Source organism: Budorcas taxicolor, chromosome 14, assembly GCF_023091745.1.
Source record: "Budorcas taxicolor isolate Tak-1 chromosome 14, Takin1.1, whole genome shotgun sequence".
Taxonomy (NCBI): Eukaryota; Metazoa; Chordata; class Mammalia; order Artiodactyla; family Bovidae; genus Budorcas; species Budorcas taxicolor.
Window position 1 is genome coordinate 16,698,824 of NC_068923.1, and position 14,097 is coordinate 16,712,920.

General features: G+C 49.2%; 1 protein-coding gene across 3 annotated transcripts in view; it reads left to right on the top strand.

Moving 5' to 3' along the window:
• TRAPPC9 (trafficking protein particle complex subunit 9) overlaps positions 1-14,097 on the top strand; it is a 387,984-nt gene that overhangs the window by 56,513 nt on the left and 317,374 nt on the right. The gene's annotated exons all lie outside the window — the stretch shown is intronic.

Consider the following 14,097-nt stretch of genomic DNA (forward strand, 5'->3'; position numbering starts at 1 on the left):
GGTGCTCTTTGTATGCTTCTGTGTGGGGTAAGCTATCGGTTTTCATTTAGGACTTCAGGCGGCCCGAGGGGTCCCTGTGGGCAGCTGTCCCTCGGGGCATCTGTGGTCTCTGCTAGTTGAGCGTTGCCCGTGGGTGGCGTGTGTCTCTGTGCTGCGGTGGGCTCGGCGGTATGGAGTGCCTGCATGTGGCACTCTGAAGTGGGAGGACGGGGAGAGGCCGAGGCAGGGCCCTGGGGTCCTGGAGGCTGACCCAGGCTGGGTGGGCCTCTTTGTTGCTCTCGGGGGTGGGTTTTTGCTTGTTAAGGGTGCCACTCCCCTGCCACTGGGCCCCTGCGGCTTCTGGAGCCTCCCAGGCCGGCAGCTCTGAAGACGCGTTGCCCGGCGCAGCCTGCAGGCTGAGCGGCCCCTGCTCTCGGCCTCAGGTTCTGAGCGGCCCCGAGGCCCGGCCCCTCTCCCGCTCGTCCCGGTTCGCTCGGTACCCCGCCCCCACAGTACCCTCGGGGTTGACCGTCTCCCCCGCCGGTGGACCGTGAGCCGCACGATGTGGCCCCCACGCCTTCCCTGAGCTGCTCCCCTCCCCCCACACCGTGTCGTCCACCTGGACGTTTCCCCGCAGGTACACTGGATGCACGTCTTCGCCCGGGCGGGCCTCTGTTCTTGCCTCCTCGTCCCCCGCCGGCCCCGCTCCTGTCAGGAAACTCCCCTGCGTCTGCGCTTCCCCTGGGCCGCCTTCTCACGTTCTGACCTGTCCTGGGGGGACCATCCTCCTGCAGTTGGTCTCCCCTTGTGCGCGGCCTTTGTCACAGATCCCCAGGAGAGGAGGAGGTTGCTGACCATTTGAGGTCATGTTAATCAGTGATCTGAAGATGCTGGTCCAGGGGAGAGAAGCTCGGGACATTTGACCCCGGTGAACAGACTGCCACCTCCTGAGGCCCGTGGGTAGTGGTGTCAGATGAAGCCTGAGGTCAGAGCGCCACGGGTTCTTCCCACTCACCTGAACTCTAATTACCATGACCTCAGATCAGCAATTAAACTCTTCCTTAACCTTCATTTTCTCATTTGTACAACTCAGATGTTAGAAACTGTGGGGTAGTTTGTTACTGTTTTAATGGTAGATATTTTAATTGCTTGGGTGACCTTCTAGAGCGTGCATGACACCATCCACTGAGTTGATAATTAGCATTTCTAAAGATCACGGTGTTGAAATGGAATACAGGTCGGAGGACTGGCCGCCTCCTTGCGTGTGGACCTGTCTGGGTGTTTACAATCTGGGGCTCTCCCCCCGCCCCGCCCCTCACGGGTCCCCCTCCAGTCTGTGCTAGTGCTCCTGAACTCATAGGCGGGGTTCTGGGGCCAATGGTTCTTCTTTTTTATGACAAACTTTATTACAAAGTGTCCCTAATAGTACCAGAGACATTGATGTAGAGTTTGAATATTGTTTCAGGTAAAGTGAGGGTGGATACAAGCCGTATTTCTAATTCATATATTTTCAGATAATGCGATTTTAAATGTCTGTGTTAAAGATGTAATGAATATTAATGAACTTGTTCATAAAACAGACTCACAGACACAGAAAACAGCCTGTGGTTACCAAAAGGGAAAGGAGACGGGGATAAAGCCTTGAGCTAGATAAACAACTAGGTCCTGCCATATAAATAGCACAGGGCACTGTATTCAGTATCTTAGAATAAACTACAGTGAAAAAGAAAAGAATGTAATAAATGTTCAAAAACAAATGTCTTACTGTCTTATCTGTTTTGAAAGGTTTGTATGTTCCGATTTACAGGGTTTTTTATTTTTTCCTTAAGGAGAACCACTTTAAAAGAAAAAAAAAAAAGGAGAACCACTTTGAGTACTAAACAGAACTCCATTTATAACATAATAAACCTTCTATGAATCTCTTCACAGTCCAAAGGACAAAACCTCTGACTTTGTGAGAATTTACATTTAACCTTAAATATGCTAAAATCCATCCATGTCAGCTTTGAAATTTTAATCTTGCCTGATACTATGAAATAGGGCAGTGCTCAGTGGGTGGTCAGATCCCTGATTCTTGCTGTTCAGCCACTTTTCTCGATCTTGCTCTCTGATTCTGTACGTTAGCGTGTTCAGTGCATTTGTAATAATCTTTTAAGATGAAGGGGAATTTCTTGCTCATTGCTTGCCTGAAATCCTGGCTTGTGTTCCTCTTTTTAAACAAAAAACACGCTCCAAAAATCCACCCAAGTTCAGCTAGTAAAACTCCTCCTTTAAGGATCGTCTTTCCCTGTGGATCCACAGTACGGGTCATCCAGAGGCGCTCACTCTGGGCGGGGCTGGGACCCGGGGTTGACATGAGGAGCGTGGGACGTGGGAGATGCTGTGGTTGCGGCCCAGAGGAGTCGCTGTAAGTAAGGATGTAGGAACATCTCAGAGGACTGGCAGTTCTTCTCAGAGGTGGAAGGGTGGTTTGGGTAGTGGTCCCTGAAAAAGATGACGATGACCTTGACCTTGAGGAGCAAATTGGTGTTTTCCCAGACCAGACTGAGCAGAAGGAGTAGCTTCAGGTAGGAGGACTTTCTCCAGTTCTGGTGGAATTAGGAGGTTGGGCTTTTTTGGGGAATGTAGGACACAGTGGTTTGGGTGATTCTGTTGCCTGGGATTCTGGGGAGGAAAGTGGGTGATGAGCAGTTGTGCCTCGTGCCCCTGCAGTTCTGCTCTTAGTCACACGTTCCCGAGGTTTGGAAACACATGTCTACACAAAGACGCGTGGACACTGGCATCATCCCTTGGAGCCAAAGAGTGGGAACCGTCCGTTGATGCCCGTTGACTAGCGGATGAAGGAAGCGTGGTGTGTCCACCTGGGTTTCTTGTCCTCCTCCTGTCCCTTGTGCCTCCCTGCTTCCTGCTTTCCTTCTTCCCTTTGGCTGACACGTGCTCATCCTCCACAGCTCGGTGTGGACACCACTTCTTGATCCCGTAAGACTAGCTTGCATTCCTTCAGAGTGTCCCCACTGGAGTGGTGTGTGCTTAGCCATCGAGCACTTGCGCCCACTGTATTCCAATCACTTACTAACTTGGCAAGCTCCCCACCCGGGCTGTGCAATTTACAGATGGCTCAGACAGTAAAGAATCTGCTGGTAATGCGGGAGACCTGGGCTCGATCCCTGGGTGGGGAAGATCCCCTGGAGAAGGACACGGCAGCCCACTCCAGTGTTCTTGCCTGGAGCATTCCATGGACAGAGGAGCCTGGTGGGCTACAGTCCTTGGGGTCGCAAAGAGTAGGACACGACTGAGCAACTAACACACAGCTCGCAGGCTGCAAGCTCTCTGAAGGCCGGTGTATGTCTGACTTGCTGTTTGTCTTGTCTCTAGTGGCTTGCGCTGGCATCCATATATGGCTGAATGCATTAATGATGCACTCTTTTAAATGCGTACTTTTTTAAAAGGGAAAAGCAATACTAAATGCTTTTCCTTTTTAAAAAAGTAACTGTATCGATTTAAAACGTGCACTTCAGCTTTTCTGTGTGTTCACAGATGTGCACCATCATCATGGTCAATTTTAAAACGTCTCATCACCTCGAAAAGAAGCCCTGTCGGTGGGTAGTTTTAGCCCCTGTGGCTAGTGAGTGATGTGCTTCAGTACTCATATCCTGTTGAATGGGTTAAAAATGAATACTTCCATTTGCATTCTTTCTTTTCGGGGTTGGTTTTTGCTGTCATAGGGAATGCTCTGGTGAGCCTCTTCAGCTCTTTGAGCAGGAGAGAGATTTTGTCAGGAGAGGGATTATTGGGTCTGCTGTTCTGAGCTTTTGCATTGCTGTTGAGACATGTCAGAGTTGCCTTCTAAGAGGTCTGCTCTCATTATACCGCCCGTGGCACTGTTGCTAATTGAATATGTAGACAGTGTTGCCTTACTGCTTTAATTTCTATTTTCTGGGCAACTTGCGAGGTTGGATGTTCGTTCTGTGTGCCCGTTTACTAATTGTATCTCTTTTATGCAAGGCTCTTTTACAGTCTGCTGGTTGCTTCCCTGTTGCTTGCCTCATTTGATTCTCATTTCTTGGGAGACAGGTGGTGTCCAGGCCACTGTGCAGAGGTCTGTAACGCTTTGAGATGCTAATTAAGCCCTTTGCCTACGGTCTCCCAGGTACTCAGGGCAAAGCCACACCTGGAAGCCAACTCTTGGCCGCAATCCAGAGGATGCCAACTGTGACACATTGTCCCGTGCTGTAACACACCAGGGTGGTGGACAGCAGGTTTCAAAGACGTAAGATACCTCCCGAAAGTGCTTCACCTGTTTCTGAACTAAAGCTGAAAGCAGTAGGACTGTCTGTTGTGAGCGCTTTATGATGAATTTCCACAGCATAATATGAAATTGGAAACTGTTGCTGGAACTTTGAGAGCATCTGACATTACAGAGGATCAGCTCAGCCCAATGTGTGAGTTTAACAGTGAGCGTAAAGCTCACAGCACGTGACCCTCATTGGCCGTCTTTTGGTTTCTTGAACATGTCAGGGTTTTCGTTTTCGGTTTCCTCCCTTGTCGCAGGACATCGCTCTCTTACCTGTCTTTTACGTGGCCGGCCTTCCTGCCTTGGGTTCCAGGTGGGTCTGTGCTGGGACCTCCCCATCCCCACCATCTGTCCCTTCCTGGTCATGTCCTGACTTTTCCTCAAGGTGGGCAGTTTCTATGGCTGACCCTCCAGTTCCCTTTCTGATAAATCCTCTCCAGGAGAGTCGGGTCCCTCAGGGCAGCAAGGCTGAGTTATGGGCGAGGGGCTGAGCTGCCTGGGAAGAGGGAAAGTGAAAGTGAAGTTGCTCAGTCATGTCTGACTCTTTGTGACCCCATGGACTATAGCTTACCAGGTTCCACTGTCCATGGGATTTTCCAGGCAAGAATACTGGAGTGAGTTGCCATTTCCTTCTCCAGGAGATCTTCCCAACCCAGGGATTGAACCTGGGTCTCCCGCATTGTAGGCAGACACTTTACCATCTGAGCCACGAGGGACGTCCCTGGGAAGAGGGGGGTTTCCTCTTTTGCACTGGGAGGTGTCATTTGCGTTTTGCAGGAAGGAACAAGGCGGCTAAATGCAGCTGTTGTTCAGTGGCTCCATCATGTCTGACTCTTTGTGATCCCGGGGACTGTAGCATGCCTGGCTTCCTTGTCCTTCACCATCTCCCAGAGCTTGCTCAAACTCATGTCTGTTGAGTTGGCGATGCCATCCAACCATCTCACCCTCCGTCGCCCCCTCTTGCCCTGCATCTTTCCCAGCCTCAGGGCCTTTTCCAGTGAGTCCGCTCTTCGCGTCAGTCGGGTCAGCATAGCACTGTTCAGCACCATGCTGCTCAGAATACCAGGGGTGCCCCCACAGAGGCACACTGTGGGGTTGGGGGGTTACCAGCTCTTTCCTGCAGGCCCTGCTTCCTCTGCGCCCCCCACGAGGCTACCATGTTTTTCTCCTGAGCCCCAAGTACCTGGGGGCCTAGAGATGGGGGAGAAGTCCTTCCCAGGCGCTGCTCCAGGCAGCCCTCCTTCAAGCCCCAACTCCGCACCCAGGGCGCGCCCCTCTGGTTCTGGTCAGTGATGCCCTGGGGTCACTTCTCCCGCTCTGGGCTCGCCCTGTCCTGCGGCTGTCCTCTGCCGCTGTCTGCGTCCTGGTGGCTTTGTCCTTCCTACGGAGGCCAGTCAGCACCGTCCTTCTCTTCTCTGTCCATGCCTCCTGCTGGGGAGCTCTCAGGCCCTGGGCTCCAGGAGCTGTCTGCAGACGAGTGCCGACCTCGGAGCAGGAAGGAGGGAGGCTGCGTCTCAGACAGAGACACAGGCTGGAAATGGCCTCAGTGAGACGCTCCCACCAACAGCGTCTACTTGTCGAAGCCCGTTTCTCAGCCCGCAGAGCACACCAGCCTCCGTGTAAAAGGCAGGCTTCCGGGCCCACAGCGGGGCCCTGGAATCGGCTCCGTAAATTCTGCGTTAACTGTTTGCTGAGCGTCATCTTTCGAGACGCATCTCCCACAAGTTGTTTTAGCCGCTCAGTCGTGTCCGACTCTTTGCAACCCTGTGGACAGTGTAGCTCACTTGCCACGGCTGTCTGTCCGTGGGATTTCCCAGGCAAGAATACTGGAGTGGACTGCCATTTCCTTCTCCAAGCGTTATTTTCTTTCAAAATACATTTCCCACAAGGGCTAAGCCTTATTTGAACCAAATAGCCAAATCCACACCCAAAGACAAAGGCCGTAATTTTTGTATTGTTCCGGTGACAGGTATTCCTCAGCTTCCTGCTTTCCATTCCTGACATGTTCATTCTCTTGTGTTTTCCCCCAGATGGTATATATGGTTTTTTCGGAGGTTTTGGGTTAATATGCTCCATCTTTCACCTGGGTGGAGGAGACGGGAGGCTGAGCACATGAATTGTTATGTCACCGAGGCCTGGTGGGAGCTCTTCAATAAAGGGCTGTAATTTGTTTCCATTGCAGTTTATACAGTCTCTTTTGTTTGTTCAGAAATAGGCTGAAGGAGTTGAACAAAAACCCAGAAGAAATTAAGAGAAGCTTCTGACTTCGTTTTAGTTGTGTGTTGAAGAGATAAATGCCGTGGAGGGCAGCATAATAAGTACCTGCTAATAAAATGCATTCTCAGTAGGAAAAAATCACACATGTAAAATAATGAGGTGAAGAAAAACTATCAGTATGTCAAAAGCCCAAATATATTAGTGCATTTTTACTAGTTATGGGAAAAACACTAATTTGCCAAGTTTTTGGTGAACCAAAATAGAACGTCCTGGGGTTGCATTGAGAAGGGCCTTCTGTACCTTCTCGAAGCATTTTAGTCCCGTGGGGTGTGGTGGTCTGGACAGTGTGTGCTCTCCAGCAGTGGAGTGCAGGCCTACTTCCCCACCTGCTGCATGAAGCACCAGCGTGCACTCTCCGGGGCAGGCTGCCGTCCTGGTCTGGGATGTGGCGACACCTTCTACGGCATCTCTTTGCCTCTCAAGTCGCTCTCTCTCTTCTGTCTTCCACGTGGATCATAAAGTGATCTTCTCAAAGCTGATGTTTATCCGTAGCGATCCACGCCTAAAGGCGGGACAGCTGGAATGGAGACTTTTTACCCCGCCAGGCCCCAGCCTAGCACAGAATCTGGCTCACAGGGGCTCAGTACCTGCTGGGTAAAGGGAATTGCTTGTTTTCTCTGCGTTGTGTCCTCACTGGGAAAGTGAGGATCACATCTGCCTTGCTCTGCTGGTTTAGGTGGTGGAGACATGTTTATAAAAGCCTGAAACGTAATATATGCTCAGTACATCGTAATTGTTATCACTTGTGTTGATTTGTTTCTGACTTCTGAAGTGTTTTAACATATGCAGGTCTTAAACTGGGGAAACGTCCAGTTTTCTGTCTTGAGGATTGTATGTGTCGTCCATCGGGTAGTTGAGTGGCCTTGGACGAGATGCTGGTGTCCCTGGCCTGGACTGCTCTGTGTGTAGAATGGGGATAGTACAGCCTTGTGTCCGCAAGGGGCACAGTGCAGAGAGACGTGTGGGTCAGGGTCCTTGGGTTGAGGCAGACCTGGGTTTGCCTCCTGTGTCTTCTACTGATTGAATGTAACCTTTGACAATTTACTTACATTACTAAGTAATGTAAGTAATTACATTACATTACTTTCAATTATAAGATTAAGAAGATAATGTCTGATTAGCTGGAGGATTATCAGAAATAATGTGTAGCAGCCACTTGGCATCCTGCCTGCAGTAGCAGAAGCTCGATAAACATTAGCCTTGTCCCTTACTTCACCTACTTGAGAAGTCGATGTTTCTCCCCTTAAGGCTGTACCGTTCTTTCCAGCTTAAAGAGCTTTGGGTGGATCTTATCAGGAGTTTTAGCAGCAGAGTAACCTGTTAAAGGTATAAAGAGAGAATTTCTCTGCAGGATTTTCACAGTTAGATGGAGACGGATGGGGGAACCTATATCTTTGGCCGTGTTACATAGGGGGTTGGATGCTGTGCCGAGGCTGGGGTGTTGGATGGTGCCCACGTGTGCTCCTAGCTGATGACTGAGCCTGGCCAGCTGTGGCCTCTGCACACCGGCGAGCCTGTGTTCCTTTCTAGTGTCCCGGTGTCCACCGCTCTCTTACGTGTCGGTCATGCTTCATGCATGTAGGGGGATACCATTAGTGGCACTCGGGAAGGTACAGAGGTCAAGGGGCCTATTGATCCTGAATCTCAAGGCTCTGCTGTCAGTCTGAATAACCCCTCTCTCCAGGGGGAGAAAGGACAGATCTGTGGGTAAGGGGAGGAGGATGGTCTTTGTCGTGCTGTAGATGGATTCAGAGGAAGTAAGACGACTGCCGAGAGGGAATTCCCTGGCGATCCAGTGGGTAGGACTCGATGTTTTCACTGCCATGGTCCAGGTTCGATCCCTGGCTGGGGAACTAAGATCCCGCAAACCGTACCGGGGAGGGATGCTCAGCCCTGGCTGGGCTTTCTTGCTCGTGGAGAGGAGCCTGGATGGGTGGGCGTGGCAGCAGAGGGAGCGGCAGGAGCAGAAGCAGCTCCGCATCTGCTCTCAGGCTGACTTCATTCGTCTCTAAGGCAGGAACAATTCAGGGGTGGATTGAGACCCTCCATACCCCGCAGAGTGTCTGCGCTGCTGGAAGGCAGTCGTATCAACGCCTTCCTTATTGTTTAGCTCAGTCTCCCTTTGTTCAAATGTGGATTTTGGCCACCTGATGCGAAAAGCTGACTGATTGGAAAAGACCCTGATGCTGGGAAAGATTGAGGGTGGGAGGACAGGAGATGACAGAGGATGAGATGGTTGGATGGCATCACCGACTCGATGGACGTGAGTCTGAGCAAACTCCAGGAGATGGTGAAGGACAGGGAAGCCTGGCGTGCTGCAGTCCATGGGGTCGCGACGAGTTGGGCACGACTTAGTGACTCAGCAACTGGTGAGACGGGTTACAGTGTCACCAGCAGCGCCCTGTGTTTGGCAGCTGACCGCTTGTCTGGTGCTCACTGCTCCTCCTGGGACCGCTGAGGAAATGGGCGCACTCCTGGCCAGCAGGAGGCGGGGCAGAGGAGGTCCCGAGGTGGGTGTGTGAGGCTCCGACCCACACTCCCTCTCCGATTGCTCCCGCATCTCCGGTGGCCTAGTCCTCAGTCTGAGCTCTCAGTCCTGCTTTCCAGGCAGAGGGGTCCTCACCTTCTCGTGATCCTGTGCTCATATGTTGCAATGCCGCGCTCCCAAAGCTCAATTGATTCATTTTCTCACTCTTTCAGCCAGTGTTTGTTTGTTTTTTTTAGAGTGTCTGCCTCTTCTATCTTTGCTCAATTTCAGCACCTTCTGGGTGCAGATGCGATGACCAGGAGTTGCCCTAACACAGATTTCTTGGTCCTGAGAGTGTATGGCAGCTGTGTGCACCTTCTATATTCTGTGCCCTTAGGGGTAGGAGTTGCCCTAATCCTCACAGTTTCCCCACAGGGGTAGCTGCTGGGCTTGGGCTTATTTTACAGTGAGGAAATGGACACACAGGAGGTGAGCTCATCCACAGCCATGCCTCCGTGAAGGCGCCCCATTTGCCCTGATCTCGGAAGCTCACAGGGTTGGGCTTGGTTCGTACCTGGATGGGAGGAAGTGGGTTAATATGCCTGAGGGCTGCTTGCTGTGTGGTATTTGGAGAAACTGGGGTTTGGACCCTGGCTGTGGGCTCTGAAGTCCATGCTCTTGTTTTGCTGGCCTCAGCTGTCACCTGTTGCCTGAGTGCGCCGGGTGACTGATGACCTTGTTGAAGGTGACCCACCAGAGCCTGCATGGGAGGGTGTCAGAGACCACACTTCTGGTTTGTCTCTGCACCGTCTCCGAGCTCAGAAGCAGTTGTCATTTGCTTGAAAGACAAGCATGGGATGAGATAGGAAATGTCAGACTCAACTTACTCAGTTTCTCCTTCATTTTATTGCCAGCTCATCGCTCTGCTGCTCAGCCCTAAGAAAATGCATGAGAAGATTCCCATTGCCAGTGCCAGTGTGGGCTGGGCCTTGGCCTGGGACATTCCCTCGTTTCCCTCGTTTTCCCCTTCCCGTCTCTGCCATCAGCTCCGCGTCAGCTCTCTGCTGCAGAGCGGACCGTGGGGTGGCCCGCAGCACCCGGAACTGGGTGGATCGTGCACTGTGGTGGATCGGACACATTAGGAGTGTCTGCAGAATGAAGTCTTTCATTATGTTGTACCTGTGATCGTATGTCATAAAATCCAAAAGGTTTTTTCTTGTTTTAGTTTCAGTGCTGGGATGCGGAAGTGTGATTGTTTCACACTTCCTTGGGGAAGAAACTGCAGCAGCTGGAAAAGAAACTTTCGGCTTAAAAACACTGTGAAGTTAATGTTCCCCCAAAAGTGATTATTTGAGTTACGAAAAACAAGGTTTTTAAAAACTAGAAATGACAAAGTGGATCAATGAATGCGTCCATTTGAAAGGTTCTGTGAAGATTTGTGGTGAGGCTTTGAAAGTTAAGCTCTCGGCATTCTTGTTTTCAGACTAACGTTTTGTTCCTGGTTTCACAAGTTGTACATCCGCTGCTGACTTCTGAGCTTCAGTTTCCAGGTGAAGGCTGGTGTGTCCTTCGAATGGCGTGGGAGCCTCCGTTGCATCAGTCCTCTGCCTTGAGGGCATTGCCGTTTTCTTACTCTCGGAGGCTTGAAGCGTGTTGGAGCCTCCTCATGTCTTTCCATCTCTCCTCTGTCCTGTGTGTTGCCTGGATGCGTTCCTTAGCTGTTCTAAATGCTTGCCGTTTTCTCCCATGGGATTCCTCTTCCCCCTTCCACCATCATTTCCCTGGTTCAGACTTTTCTTTTTTAAAAATTTCTAATGTTTATTTGTTTATTTCTTTTATACCTCTTATTGTTTGGCCTGTACTTTAAGTCAGTTTTTTAAAAATTGAAATATCATTGATTTACAATGTTGTGCTGATTTCTGCTGTATAGCAAAGTGACTCAGTTGTACATAGACAGACATTTAAAAAAATATTCTTTTCCATCATGATTTATCATAGGGTATTGATTATAGTTTTCTGTGCTTTGTAGTAGGACCTTATTGTTTCTCCAATCTCTATATAAAAGCTAGACTCTCAACACCTGTTTCTTGGATTGGCTCCTAACATCGTGTCCTGTTCTTACTCTGCTCTTGATCCACTCTTCGCACTGAAGCCAGAATTATCTCCTTGAAATGCAAACTAAATCACGTCCTTCTCTTCCTTAAGAACCTGCAGTGACTGCCCATCCTCTGCCTAGTAAAGGCCAGCTCCATCTCAAGGATGCTCAGGGTTTGACTCAAGCCATCTTTGCAGCCTAATTTCATACTTTCTCTATCTATGTTATCTGTATTTCATATATTTTGGACCTTTAAAATCATTTTTTTCCATGTTCTTTTATGGTAGCTTGCACGGTCCTTGTACTTTTCCTGTTTCGAATGTTATTAAGAGAGTAATATTTTCTTCCTCTTCACCTCTTTATTACTTTACCTGATTCTCAATTAAGCACTGTTTCATTATGTCCTGAGATTAATTTCATCACTTGGTTCCCTCACTAGATGACTGGCTCCTTGGGGATCAGACCAGGTCTTGCTTACTCACCTTTCATCATTTTGGACAATGTTTTTTTAACCAGGAAGATAGTCGATAAACACGGAACTGAATTAATTTAATGTTCAGTTCAGTTCAGTTCAGTCGCTCAGTCGTGTCTGACTCTTTGCGACCCCATTAATCGCAGTACGCCAGGCCTCCCTGTCCACCACCAACTCCCGGAGTTCATTCATATTCATGTCCATCGAGTCAGTGATGCCATCCAGCCATCTCATTGTCGGTTGTCCCCTTCTCCTCCTGCCCCCAATCCCTCCCAGCATCAAAGTCTTTTCCAATGACTCCTTTCCCAAATTATTTCTTTGTATGTATCCACTGAGACCCCACCAGGCATTGGGGGAGGCTGAGGATTTAGGAGATCTGATGGTCCTTGAAGGTGAGGGGATCCAGCCGAGCACTTTAAGGGAGGGCTTTTCCGTTCATAGGGCAGAGAGTTGGTCTTTGTTAAAAGAACGTTGAGTGAAATATGAAGTAGTTTTAGAAGAAAGGGAGATGGCTGAGCATCTGATGGCAGCTGATGACAAGTGAGAGCCTGCTGGGAAAGTAGAGGCACTCTGACCCAGCTTAAGACCTGTCTAAGCTTCAGTTTGCTCATCCGTGAAGCCGGGAGAACAGTGGCGTCTCCGGTGAGGTGCTGGGATGATTTAGTGAGGTAACACGTGCGGGCTGCTGGCACAGTGCCTGGTGGACGGGGGGTCCTCGTTCAGTGTTGCTGGCTGTGCTGCTGCGGTTTCCGAGCATTTCCGAGGGCGGCAGTGGCGCTGGGAAGGGCTGTCGACGTCCTTATAGAAACCGCCTCTGTCAGGGCGGGGACCCTCAGCATGCCTTCCTCCACTGACGTTTTAGGGCGCTGTGTTCTTCACTGCTAGGGAATGTCGATGAACAGGTGCTGACTTTCCTTCACAAAGCTCTCTGAAAACTCAATTTTAAGTAGTTTCGGAATTTTTTTGGCCACGCTGTGCATCAGGAGAGATTTTAGTTCCCCTGTCAGGGATCAAACCCATGCTGCCTGCATTAGGAGCACAGAGTCTTAACCACTAGACGCCAGGGAAGTCCCAGAATAACTTTTACTATACAAATAGTATATGCTTCTTTTAGAAGTCTTGAAAGATATAAACAGAAAGGAAAAATTGTATATAACCCTACATGGGCAAATATACACACCATTAATATTTTATGTATTTCTTTGTATTGTTTTCTATTTTTTAAAATTTGGATTGATCTTTGAAGTTACATTTTTTCAAAAATATTATTTGACTCCTGACTTTCTACATATCATATTTTTCATGCTGCAGATTCTTTATAAATGCCGTGTTTAATGATTGCATGCATTTGCATTATGTTTCTGCACCATAGCTTATCTAACCATTACCTCATAATTGGCTGTGCAGTTTCTTGCTAATCATTTATTGAGTCTCGGTTCTTAAGATCATCTTCTCTTCTGGGAGTTATATTGAGATCTCTAGAGATATTTATACAGTTTCTAGGTAGTGTTTTAAATGGCTGGTTATGTAACAAGTTGATGGCTTCACATCATTGCCTTTCGTTTTGGTAGAACATGTCTATAAACTTGAAAGCAACAAGGGAAAATATTTAGTTGAATGATTGCTTCTCAGGGCCTGCAACGCGTCACCACGTAAATTAAGTGAAAAGCAAGTAGAAAGTGCCACTGACGGGAAGCAGTTAGTGGCTCAGCGTAGGGTGATCTGAGTCAGTCAGCCTCACATCTTCTCGGTACACGACAGGACTTACTCTGTACCTGCTGGCTTGGCAGATCGTTCATCTTTGTAGTGGCGGCACATGACTCTCGCAGCCTTTGTGGTTGGACCATTATGCTTCCTGGATGTGTCTGTGGAGTGAGGGAAAGCCAAGTTCATTTTTCTTGCTTGTAAGACGCTTCACTGGCTGGATATCATGTTTCATGATACCCGTGTGTTCTCTGTAATGTCACTTACTGAGGCTGTCTGGGTGGGCTGTCTTTCTTTGCATCAGAAGACCCTTGGACCTCTCTCATCTCGTGTTTGCCTCATGCTCAGTGACCCTGACCTCCACCTGGACTCTGCAGCCCTTCCTCTTGGTCCCAGGCTTGAATCCCACATCTTCTGCAGCTCCTGTATCCTCTCTGACATCAAATCCCTTTTACTCTAAGTCATAGATAATAAATAGATTAATTAGATTGTAGCATCCTTGGTCGTGTCTAAACATCTCTATCTCTAGGAACTTTAACTGTGCCTGGCACACAATGTTACTGTTTTTTCATTGATTTTAAAAAATTGTGGTAAGATAAACATAAGATTTGCTATTCTGTCTTTGTTTAATATTGACTTTTGTTTATTTATTGATTTGGCTGCGCTGAGTCGTCATTGCGGCATGCAGGATCCTCAGTTGCGGCCTGTGGGATCTGGTTCCCGGCCAGGGAGTGAACCTGTGCCCCCTACGTTGAGAGCATGGAGTCTCAGCTGGTAGGCCCCCAGGGAAGTCCCTGAGTGTACGACTC